An 11,975-nucleotide genomic window follows, 5' to 3' on the forward strand; every position below is an offset into this window, starting at 1 on the left:
TTGCTGATTATTTATTTGCCTAAGTCTTCTGCGCTGGGATCTTCCTCTGCTGCAACATTGCAATAGGACTGTGGATACACTAGCAGAGCACAAGTTCTTACCAAGCTGGAGAGAGTCTAAGTATGGGTCTGGCGGCAGCTAGGTGGTGCAGTAGATAGAATGCCGTGCCTGGAGTCAGAAAGACTTGAGTTCAAACCCAGCCTCAGACTCTTACTAGATGTGTGACTGTGGGCAACTCATTTAACCTTTGTCTGCCTTAGCTTCCCCAAATGTAAAAAGAGGATAGTAATAGCACCCACCTCCCATTTGTAAGAATCAAATAAGATAATATTACAAATACAGTAGATAATTAATAAATATTTGTTCCCTTGATGACGGATGGTATGCTTGTGTGCTTAGGACCAGCCTAGCCAAGCTTGGGTTACGAGCTTCTTGAGAAGAGATACTGTTTCGGCCTTTCCTTATATCCCAAGCATTTAGCACAGTGATATAGTATATATCACATACTATTTATTTTATTTAGCATATAGTAGGTGCTTAATTGACTTGAAGACTCAACTATCAAGACGCACCCCCTGAAAGCTGAACAGCAAGGAATAAGGTCTTTTTTTCCCCAGAGTACTTTACAAAGAGAGAAGCAATATGTTTATTATTATCATTGTTAATAACATGTATATATTATTATATTATTGTTAATCACATTTATATGGCACTTTAAGGTTTGCAAAGCATTCTTGCATATATATTTTGTTACATATATTTATATTTATATATTTATATATATTTAATGTATTTGTTATATGTGTGCATATATACATATATTTACATACACATGCACATACATACTTTCTGAAGTAAGTATTGAAAGGCTTGGGACCAACTTTCTGGGCCCTGAAACAAAATTACATGAAAGCCCTGATCCTTTGATCTCTTCCTCATGGGATCTCACAGCACTTTATTCACTTAACCATGCTCCATTGTAGAATATGATACTGTCAAATAAGTGTGGAAAGAATCCTGGCCTAAAAGTCAAGAAGACCTGAATTTGAATCTGGCTTCAGACATTTAGATCCTGGGCAAGTCACTTAACTGCTGTCCACCTCGGTTTACTCATTTGTAAAATAGAGATAAGAATAGCACCTACTTTCCAAAGGTGTTACGAGGATAAAGTGAGATACTTATGAAGCACTTTATAAACCTTGAAGTGCTACATAAATGCTATTATTAGTATTATTAAAAGTATTTATAATAATATATAAGCCTGTATAATCATAATGGCATTTATGTGTTAATCATGTATTGTGTATTAATTTATGTGTTAAAATTCAAATGATTAAATTATTGATTTGTGTATTAATAGCACTTATGTAATACTACTACTACTAATAATAATTATGATGATAATAATATGCTCTGGTAGGATCTGAGAAAAGCAAGGAACCATGAGGCTGAGAACCATCGGCAGGTCCAGAACCAAGAAGCCAGGAGGCACAAGTCAACATAGAGGGTCATACCCGGATTTTGCCCTTCACTGGTACTCTGAATCACGTGGACCAGATATTACTGAGGAAAGGAGAACGGCGACTCTCCAGGAACCCAATCAGTTACTCGATCAACAAGCATTTACTCAGCACCTACTGTGTTCCAGACACTGTGGAACATGGAGGGCTGCGGATTCTGATAGAAGTGAAACAGACCCTGTTAGTTTTCTAACAGGGAAAACTAAGCTCACATATCTATGTATATACAAAACACATACAAAAACGGGGTGATCCTTTGAGGAAGGCAGTAGACCCAGAGAGAATAAAGAAAATCCTCCTGCAGAAAGTGGGGTGGGTGAGCAATGCCTTAAAGGAAGCCAGGAATCCAAGAGGTAGAGGTGAGGAATGGAAAAAGATTGATTAAGCACTTACTGTTTGCCAAGCACTGTGCTAAAAACTAGGGCTTTTCTCCAGCTGTCCCCCATGCCTGGACTGCTCTCTCTCTCCTCATATCTGCCTCCTGGCTTCCCTGGTTTCTTTGAAGTCCCAACTAAAATCCCATCTTCTACAGGAAGCTTTTCTCCAATACTTCCTAATTCTAGTGCCTTCTCTGCATTAATTATTTCCTAGTTCTCCTGTCTATAGTTTGTTTTTATACTTGTTTGCATATTGTCTTCTCCATTAGACTGTGGGGTCAGGGACTGTCTTTTATTTATTTTTTTTAAATATCCCCAACTCTTAACACAGTGCCTGGCACACAGCAGACACTTAATAAATGTTTATTAACTGACTGTTGACTGGCTGACTGACAGAGATACAGACTAAAAAAGAAATCAGTCCCTGATCTCAAGGAGCTCACGTTCTATAGTGAGAGGATGACGCATAGAAGAGAGGTCAGCTGCAGAGAGGAAATTCTGGATGTGGAGGATTGCCAGTACAAAGACACAGATGGAGACGGGACACGAAGATATTTACAAGGAATAGCACACAGGCCAGTTTAACTGCACCCTAGAATCCACGGGCAAGACCACAGTGTAATCATTCTGGGAAGGTCAGAGGGGCCAGCATTTTAAGAGCTAAACAGAGGAGTTTATATATGACCCTACAGGTGATAAAGTCACTGGAATTTATTGAGTAGGAAAGTGATATGGTTAAAAAAAAATGAGCCTTAGGAAAATCACCTCAGTGAGTGTGTGGAGGATGGCTTGGAACACAAAGAAACTTGAGGCTGAGACACCAATGAGAAGGTCTTTGCAATAGGCAAGAGGTGAGAAGGGCCTGACCTCGGGTGGGGTCATGTGAGGGAAGAGAATGGGGCATGGATGAGAGATGTTGCAGAAGTAGAAATAACAAGATTTGGTTGAGAAGGAGAATGAGGAATCAATGATGATGCTGGAAGGATGGCGGCATCCTCCATTTACTTAGCTATTGGTATTCTAAATATGGGATCCTTCTCCGATGATTGACAAGTGAACATAGTCCTGGGGAACTGAATCATGTCAACCTTGGTTGGCATTCTTGCTATAAATGAAACCAGAAGACTAAAGAAATCCATAGCTAAATGAAAGGCAGGCTCACAGACTTTCCTTGGAAAGTAAAATAAAGGAGTTGGTTGGCAACCAGAAATATAATTTCATGGAATGTTTGGTCACCTCAAATTGCAATGCTCATTGTAACTATCTGAAAAAAAGACCATGATGAGACTATTTGAAATTTAGATGGCAACATCTGTTTCAGGGACTGAGGTAGAGAAATGCTATGAAGCATGCAATTATCGTTCAGTCATTTTTCTGTCATGTCCAGTAACTCATCTTGACCCTTTTGGGGGTTTTCTTGGAATGGTTTGCCATTTCCTTCTCCAGCTCATTTTATAGATGAGAAAACTGAGGCAAAGAGGGTTAGGTGACTTGCCCAGGGTCACACAGCTAGTAAGTATTTGAGGCCAGATTTGAACTCAGGAAGATTGAGTCTTCCTGACTCCAGGCCTGGAGCTCTATCCATTGCACCACCTAGATGCTCTAGGCCCTCCTAATTATATCATCATAAGCTACAATACTAAATAACGTCAATATAAAGGTGAGCATAAGGGAGGATGGTGAAAAATACGTTGGAAAATATGGTTTAGGAATAAGAAACAAGAGACTGAAGGCCAATAAAATATGCAGAATCCCAAAGCAATCTATCCTCCCCAACAAAATTACAAAAACTTTCTTTGACAAAAAGAATCAGGAGCTACTCGTAGTAAGCATCAAGTTGCCAACATGATATTAATTATCTTGAAATAGGAGAATTGGAAGAGACCTTAGTGGCCATCTACTGCAGCCCATACATGGAAGGACCCCCCCACTGTAACATACTGGATCAGCGATTGTCCAGCCTCTGCTTGAAGCCCTCGAGGGCGGGGAAACCCACCACCTTTGGAAGCATCAGCTCTAATTGTTGAGAAGTTCTTGATGTCAAGCTCAAATTTGCCTCTTTGCAGCTTCTTGGTGTGCTCCTTGTGTGGCCCTCTGGGGCCAAACAGGTTCATCCTTCTCCCACAGGAATTCATCATGGGGCTGCCAGGTGCCTTCTCACGAGTCTGCTGGCCATGCTTGTTCTGCCATTTTCAAGGCAATGATCAGTTTTCTTGGCTGAGAAAACAAGAACAAAATAAAGATCAGGCAGCTTTGCCTTCTCTTTTTTGTTGATTATCACCATTTTTATAAGGCTGTGCCAAATCCTTCTATTCATTCTCTGTGACCTGTCTGAGCTTTCATCTGTTCTGTACATATCTTTTTAAAAGTCTAGAAATTCTTAATAAATAAAATCTTTAATAAAAGGATTTGTTCTGGGGAGTTTGGATTCAGTCAGAGGGTCACACTTGAGGACCTAGAGGGCCACATGTGGTCTCGAGGCCACAGGTTCCCCACCCCTGGCTGAGATGGATTTGTGAGTTACCAACGAACCCACATCAACCTTTTCTGATAACTCATAGTTTGACTCCTCACTGGAACTGTTTCCTTTTGTAGCTTTAGATGTGCATTCTGGAGAGTTTCTTGCCCCTCTTTGATTATATTTGGGGAAATGTACAAGCAGGGAGTTTATTTTATTCCCCAGATCAGTTGGTATAATCATTGTGATGTGATCACAGAAAGTAAAGAGATGAGATGTTAATATGCTAAAACAAAGCACAAACATGAGTTTATGCCCTCTTCTCCTTTTAATCAATCAATCAATAAGCATTTATTAAGGGTCTACTATGTGCTAGGCACTGTGCTAACATACTGGGAATACTGTCCTCAAGGAGCTTATAATCTAACAGGGAGACAACATGTAAACAACTATATGCAAAGCAAGCTATGTACAGGATGAATAAAAAAAATAATTTACAGAGGGAAGGCACTAGAATTAAGAAGGGTAGGGTATGCTTTCAGCAAAAAATGGGAGTAAGTTGGAACTTCAACCAAGTGTGAAAGAGTTTTCCCTGATGAAATTAGCAAGACAGCTTTCCATTGACTGGCCAAAAGAATGGCTGTGTCCTGGTAGCTCTTACAAGACCTGCCGGCATTTGTTGGTGGAGTTGTGAACTGATCTAATCATTTCAGAAAGCAATTTGGAACTATGGCCAAAGGGCTATAAAACTGTGCATACCCTTTGACCTAGCAGTATCACTACTGGGTCGTTATCCCAAAGAGATCAAAGAAAAGGGAAAAGAACCTATATGTGCAAAAATATTTATAGCAGCTCTTTTTGTGTTGACAAAGAATTGGAAATTGAGGGGATGCCCATCCATTGGGAAATAACTGAACAAGTTGTGGTATATGATTGTGATGGAATACTATTGTGCTATAAGAAATGATGACATGATGTTTAAATAAAAAAACAAACCTGAAAATAGGGGCAGCTGGGTGGCGTAGTGGATAAAGCTCTGGCCTTGGAGTCAGGAGGACCTGAGTTCAAGTCTGGCCTCAGACACAGGATACGTGCTAGCTGTGTGACCCTGGACAAGTCACTTAGCCCCAACTGCCTCATCAAAAAAAAAGAAAAAAAAGAAAAAAATAACCTAAAAAGACTTACACGAACTGATGCATAGTGAAGTAAACAGAACCAGGAGAATATTGTACACAGTAACAGCAACATAGTATGATGATCAGCTGTGAATAATTTAGCTATTCTCAACAATACAACGATCTAAGACAATTCTGAAGGACTCATGATGAAAAATGCTATCCCATCTCCAGAGAAAGAACTGACAGAGTCTGAATGTAGATCAAAGCATACTTTTTAAACTATTATTCTTATTTTTTTGTGTGTGTTTTCCTTTGCAACATGGCTAACATTGAAACATTTTGCATGACTTCACATGCATAATCTATGTCAAATTGCTTGCCTTCTCAAGGAAGCGGGAGGGGAGGAAGGGAGAGAGAGAATTTGAAACTCAAAATTTTTAAAAATTTTAAAGGAACAGCCAGGTGGCGCAGTGGATAGAGCACTGGCCCTGGCTTCAGAAGGACCTGAGCTCAAATCCAGCCTCAGATGCTTACTAGCTGTGTGACCCTAGGCAAATCACTTACACCCAATTGCCTCAAAAAAAATGTTAAAAATTTTGTTTACATGCAATTGAGAAAAAGGACAACTAGGTGGTGCAGCAGATAGAGCAGCAGCCTAGAGTCAGGAAGACCTGAGTTCAAATCTAGCCCCAGATACTTACTAGCTACGTGACCCTGTGCAAGTCACTTAACCTGGTTTGCCTCAGTTTCTCATCTGTAAAATGAGCTAGAAAGGAAATGGCAAACTATCCCAGTATCTTTGCCAAGAAAACCCCAAACGGGTCACAAAGAGTGGGACACAACTGAAACAACTAAACAACAACAATTAAGAAAAATAAAATTAAAATTAAATGTAAAAGGAAAAAAAAAGACAAGTCTGCCAGTCCTGATTAGCAGTTGAGGCACATTCAAGCCAGGGAGAAACTTTGTGGATTGTGATCCTCGTACGTATACCAAAGAACGGGATGGCGATTTCTCTCTCATTTCTTCTCCCTCCTCAACTGCTGCCGACTCCATCATCAGCCGTGGTATCTTTCATCAAAGAGCTTTGTCTGGTAGGAGGGAGACAAACACAGACACAGAGAATGAGAAACGGGAAACAGCTTCAAGGAGCACGACCTCTAGCAGCAGAAAAGAGAGACAACTGTGGATTCAGTGGAGACCTGAGAGTTGAGTGCCCAGCCAGGCAGGGATACTGTTCCCAGGAGGAAGTAGCCTGAGGGCTCCGTTAGGAAAGAAAGGCTTGCAGGGCCTTGCAGTCAGTACTAGCTGTGTGAGTCATCTTAGCTACACGGGTTTCCATGTGTGTGCCTCATTGTCAGCTAAGGAAGACAAAACCATGAAAAGCAGCTGGCCCAGGCCAAGTACCCTTAGGGAAGGTCCATGCTGGAGGTGACACAATTTCAAGCACGCTGAGAGATTAACTCTCAAGGTGTTTGAAAGTGGAGAGAATAACAAAAGGGTAGGAAAAAAAAATCTCGGACTCTACCATTCCCAATAAAATGGAAGACCAGGGAAATGTCAGTAAGTGCTGGCCCACATGCCTAATTTCTCATTTATGAAATTGTTTTATGAGAACATTCCACCAATGTGTAGAGGGCATTTCTTGATGAAAATTTGAGAAGGGGCAAGTTATAGCAGACCATGATGAGTGTTATAGATACACAAATAACTGGAAAACATGGACTGTCCTCTTTATTTGTTGACTATAGGTAGAGTGCTTGGTTGGGTAGAGCTTTACACGCCCTTTTCCAATAAGGGGCCTTCCTGTATACATTAATACATCAAAATTATATAAGATTGGGGCAGCTAGGTGGCACAGTGGATAGAGTACCAGGCCTGGAGTCAGGAAGACTAACCTCCCTAAGTTCAAATTTGACCTCAGACACTTAGCTGTGTGACCCTGGGCAAATCACTTAATCTTGTTTGCCTCAGTTTTCCCATCTGTAAAATGAGCTGGAGAAAGAAATGGCAAATTACTCCAGTGTCTCATGAAGAGTCAGACACGAGTGAAACAACTGAACAAAAAAAAATTATATGAGATTCCTGAAATAATGATGCAGAAAATGATACAATATAAAGGATGTCAGCAGAGAAACGTATTGTCAGAAAAAGAAAAAAAAAGGTGGGCCAGTCATGCAGGGAGAGCAAGGAAGGAAGGAAGGAAGGAAAGGAAGGAAGGAAATGGAAGATAGGAAGGAAAAGAAGGAGGGAGGGAAGAAGGGAGGGAAGGAAGAAAAAGAAAAGGAAATGGAAACAGAAGGGAAGGAAAGGAAAGGAAAGGAGAAGGGAAGGAAGGAAATGAGCATTTATTTAGTGCCAACTAGCACACTGTACAAAGCACTTTACAAATAATATCTCATTTGATCCTTATAAAACCCTGAGAGGTAGGTGCTGTTATTATCCCCATTTTATAATTGAGAAAACTGAGATAGGCAGAGGTTAATTGACTTCCCCAGTGTCATACAGCTAGCAAGTGTGCGGGGCTAGATTTGAACTCAAGTTTTCTGAACTTCAGGTCCAGCACTCCAGATCCACTGTGTCAGCAACGCATTGACATACATTGATATCTATGTAATATCAAGAGAGTGTGAGGCCCCCAGCCCGCTGGGTCAAGCCCTCTGTGGTGAACTTACGGCAAGACCTGGATAAGAGTTGCACTGGATGGGGAGGCGTGGATGCACTGTGGTCTGTATGGTTGGAGGTAATGCCCATCTCAATGAAGTCATGTAGTTATTGCAGTATTGATGTCCTTAAGGTAGCAACAGGATTTCAAAATACAAAAATGGGGAGGAAGGAGGAGCTTCTTATCACAGAGAAGAGTCTGCACAAGAGCCCTGGGGTGGGAAGGGCAGGGGAGGCATAAGTGGTCCAGGCTGACTGTAATATAGTGCAGGAGAGACATAAAGTGGGAAAAGCAGATTGATGCCAGATGGCGGAGAGCCTCGAATGCCAGGCAAAGGCGTTAGGACTTTAATCAGTACAGACTGGGGAGACTTCAAAGATGTCTGAGTGGGAGTAACATGGCCAGATCTATGCCAAAGACGATGGTGTCTCAGCGCCGACAGGGTGGCTGGAGATGGAGAAAGTCGAGGCAAAATGTTTTAGGAGGCTATGGCTCTAGTCCAGGCAGCTGGTAATGAAGCAACCTAAGCCACGGTGCTGGCCGGGCGATGTAACGTCCGCTGGAGAGCAGGGATTGTCTCATTTCTTTGCCTTTGTGTAACACCTGGTGCAGAGTAGGAGCTTAATGAACACTGTTGAGTGACTGATTGCCACGGTTGTCCCCGAAGGGCAGAATTGAGCCATCCCCAGCCTTGCCTGGCCCCAGGGCCCACTTGAAGGGACTGTCCACGGGTGGTGCCATCTGTTCTGTTCATGATGCCAGCGTCTCCAGGCTGGTTGCTGCTGCTTCCCGGAACCTGGTCTGCCTTTGACACTGAATTTAACAAGTATGAGGCCACTGGGAGACCAGGGCCATTGTCAGGTTTCAGATGCCAGGCTTCTGAAGGCTTCTGCTTCTGTTTTGGTTTTTCCCTCCTCTGAAGTCAGGGGTGGGGGAGAGAGACAGAGAGGAGAAAAAGAGAGCGAGAAATAGAGACAGAGAAAGAGACAGAGCCAGGCAGACGAGACACAGAGAGAAAGGAGACAGAATACAGACAGACAGAGCAACACCAAGACAGAAAAAGGAGAGAGATAGAGAGAAAGGGCAGTCAGAGATAAAGACAGAGACAGAGGGAGGATTAAAATCAAGTTGAAGGAGAGACAAAGGAGAGAGACACACAGAAACAGAAGAGAGACAGAGACAAAGGAGAGAGAGAGCAGAGAGGACAGAGATAGAGGCAGAGACATAGAGAAGAGAAATAGAGAGCTGAGACAGAGAGAGAGAGTAAAAAGAGAAAGAAGAGAGTGAGTGAAAGCAAAAGGGAAGAAGGGAAGAAGGGAAGAAGGGAAGGAGGGAGGGAGGGGCCTGGAGTTATAGGGGAAGAAATAGAGACACAAACCCTCTCGGGGAGCCGAGAGTAGAGGTGAAGGACACAAGCGAGGCGCCTGCGTGCGTACAAAAACCCAAGAGACAAAGGCATAGATAATAAAAGAACTGAGATTGCAGAGGAGTTGAGATCAGAAGGGAGCTCGTACCAAGATGACACCGTTGTACTGTGGATGGACACCGCGGAGAGATTTCCTTTTCTCACCCCCCCCCCATTTTTACTTCAGGCCTCCTGGGTTGGGGGAGAGGGGCCAGAGCTCAGAGGAGTGACCGGTTACCTCCCGTTAGAGCAATCCACCAAACCGGTCCCAGGCTCTGCTAAGAATAAGGTCAGAGCCAGCCTTCTCCCAGACCTGAGCTGCTATTGACTCCAGAAACCACAAGGGGGCAGGCTAGGCACGCAGCTTCCAAGACAGGTGTGTTGGTGGGTTGGGGCACACTGCTAGGGCAGAGTCAGTATACCTACTATGTGCCAGGCGCTGTACTAAGCTCTAGGGATACAAAAAAAGGCAAAAGACAGTCCCTGCCCTTGAGGACCTCATAACATAACAGAATAAAAGAGCTGTAGAGAGACAGATTCCCAAAAACTGGGGATAAGTCTAGGTAGACAGAAGGAAAGATCACTGCATTGAGGCATTATTTAACCATCCTGAACCTCAGTTTACTCATCTGTAAAATGAAGGGGTTGGCCGAGATGGTCTCTTCTGTCTCTTCAGTCTCTGGATGCATGATCCTGTGATCAGGGTTCAAGGCTTTATGACTTATTAGCTGTGTGACTCTGGGCAAGTCACTCTCTGGTTCATCTCACCGGCATAACCTTTAGAAGCTCTGAGGGACCCTTATCCCAAATCCCACTCGTATTGCTGAGTTGGTTCTACATTACCCCTTCAGGGTCCTAGGGGTACCTCTGAAAGGTTATGGAGTTCTTCTATAATGTTATCAGCCTGAACCCCCATTTTTGTGTTCTCTCCGAAATCAATCACTAGTAATTAGAGCACTTGTGTCATTTAACCAATTAACATCACTTACTGAGAAGATCAAGCAAGAATAGAAGTATAACCGCTTCTCCCCAACACCCAGGAGCATACGCTTCTTTATACCACTTCAATCCCTGGGGAGAATAGGCTCAACCTTAAAGTAGTTGCTAGAAAGCATTCACCCCACCAAGTTCACTTCTGGATTGAGCACAGCCGAAGGACATCGTCACACCCTCGAACATAGGACCCAGCATCTTGGCTATGGGGTCAACCCATTACTGGGCTAGTCCCAATGGGTCCTCAAGGCTGTGCTGGTGGACTAGCCTTGGCTATCTGCAAACTCTAGCACGGACTCTAGCTTCTGGACCTCTCCCAACCTTCATAAGCTCATGAGGTTGAAGCCTAGTCTGTGATATCTACAATGCTCCTTCACCTAAGTCAAGAAAGAATGAACACGATAGAGAGAGAAACATATACTCATGGTTTCATGCCAATATCATAAGGGAGAGCAGGCCGCTAGCACCAGTTTTCTCTTCCTATCCCAGGCTCACAGCAACCCCACCTCCAGCGGGAATGCAGCTAATTTAGAAAGAAGTGAGTTGCCCACGTGGGCGTCTTTTGTATGCAGTCCTGGTTCTGACTCAGCAGCCAATTCAAAAGGCACACAGTACCTCTACACTGCTCCCAAGTTGGGGAGCAGGACCATTCTATTACCCATGCCCAGAAGTAGAATTATCCAGCTTCCACACGGGGATGCCCGAGACAGAATTAATAATGAATAGTTAGCATTTATATCGCGCTTTAAGATTTGCAAGGTGCCTTACAAATATTGTCTCACTTGATCCTCACAAGAATCACTGAGGTTGCCCACGGTTACATAGTTAGGAAGAGTCTGAGGCTGGATTTGAAATCTGGTCTTCCTAACTCCAGGTCCAGTACTCTATCCATCCTACCTGGCTAGCCACCAGGAGACTTCAGACACTCGAAGGATGGATGAAATTCTCATTGGCTAGCCACCCATTACAATCCCCACACTGCTCAAAAACTTGCCTTCTCCAGCAAATCAAGTGGAGTGCATTTTGAACATATTGTCCATATCCCCAATCCAAAACAGTTCCCAGGGGTTCCAGAAAGGCATAAATCTCATCCTTTAATCTGTTTCTGCAATATCACACAGGGAAGAATCTCAGGATAGTCCACATGGCACAGATTATCAACCAACCACACATAAACAGTGAAACCTGCCATGCTGAATCAACAAATAGAGAACATCTTATAAAGTTGATCAAAGACTACTGCTTGCCCAGAACTCGCTAAGTCCCCGACCTTGACGGAATCCTAATAAAGCTGCCCCCAGTGCCAACATTCTAACTTCCTTATGGGCTCCACTGAACAGCAAATGTGTCCTGATTTAAGCACACAATCTGGCTCTAACCACACCTCAGGCCCCCAGACTAAATATAGCCACTGCCCCTAACTAGTCACTGCCCCCAGA

General features: G+C 43.2%; 1 long non-coding RNA gene across 2 annotated transcripts in view; it reads right to left on the minus strand.

Annotated features, from left to right (window-relative positions):
- Positions 1-5,446: 5,446 nt before the first annotated feature.
- LOC114036543 overlaps positions 5,447-11,975 on the minus strand; it is a 9,850-nt gene continuing 3,321 nt past the window's right edge. The window contains exons 2-3 of one of the 2 annotated variants that reach the window (XR_003568339.1): positions 6,461-6,564; positions 5,447-5,486 (exon numbers count right to left, since the gene is read on the minus strand). This is a non-coding gene — a long non-coding RNA (uncharacterized LOC114036543). The remainder of the gene's footprint in view (positions 5,487-6,460; positions 6,565-11,975) is intronic. The other variant, XR_003568340.1, reaches the window with a different exon arrangement.

The sequence above is a fragment of the Vombatus ursinus genome, unplaced genomic scaffold (assembly GCF_900497805.2).
Source record: "Vombatus ursinus unplaced genomic scaffold, bare-nosed wombat genome assembly UNPS02009918.1, whole genome shotgun sequence".
NCBI classification, from domain to species: Eukaryota; Metazoa; Chordata; class Mammalia; order Diprotodontia; family Vombatidae; genus Vombatus; species Vombatus ursinus.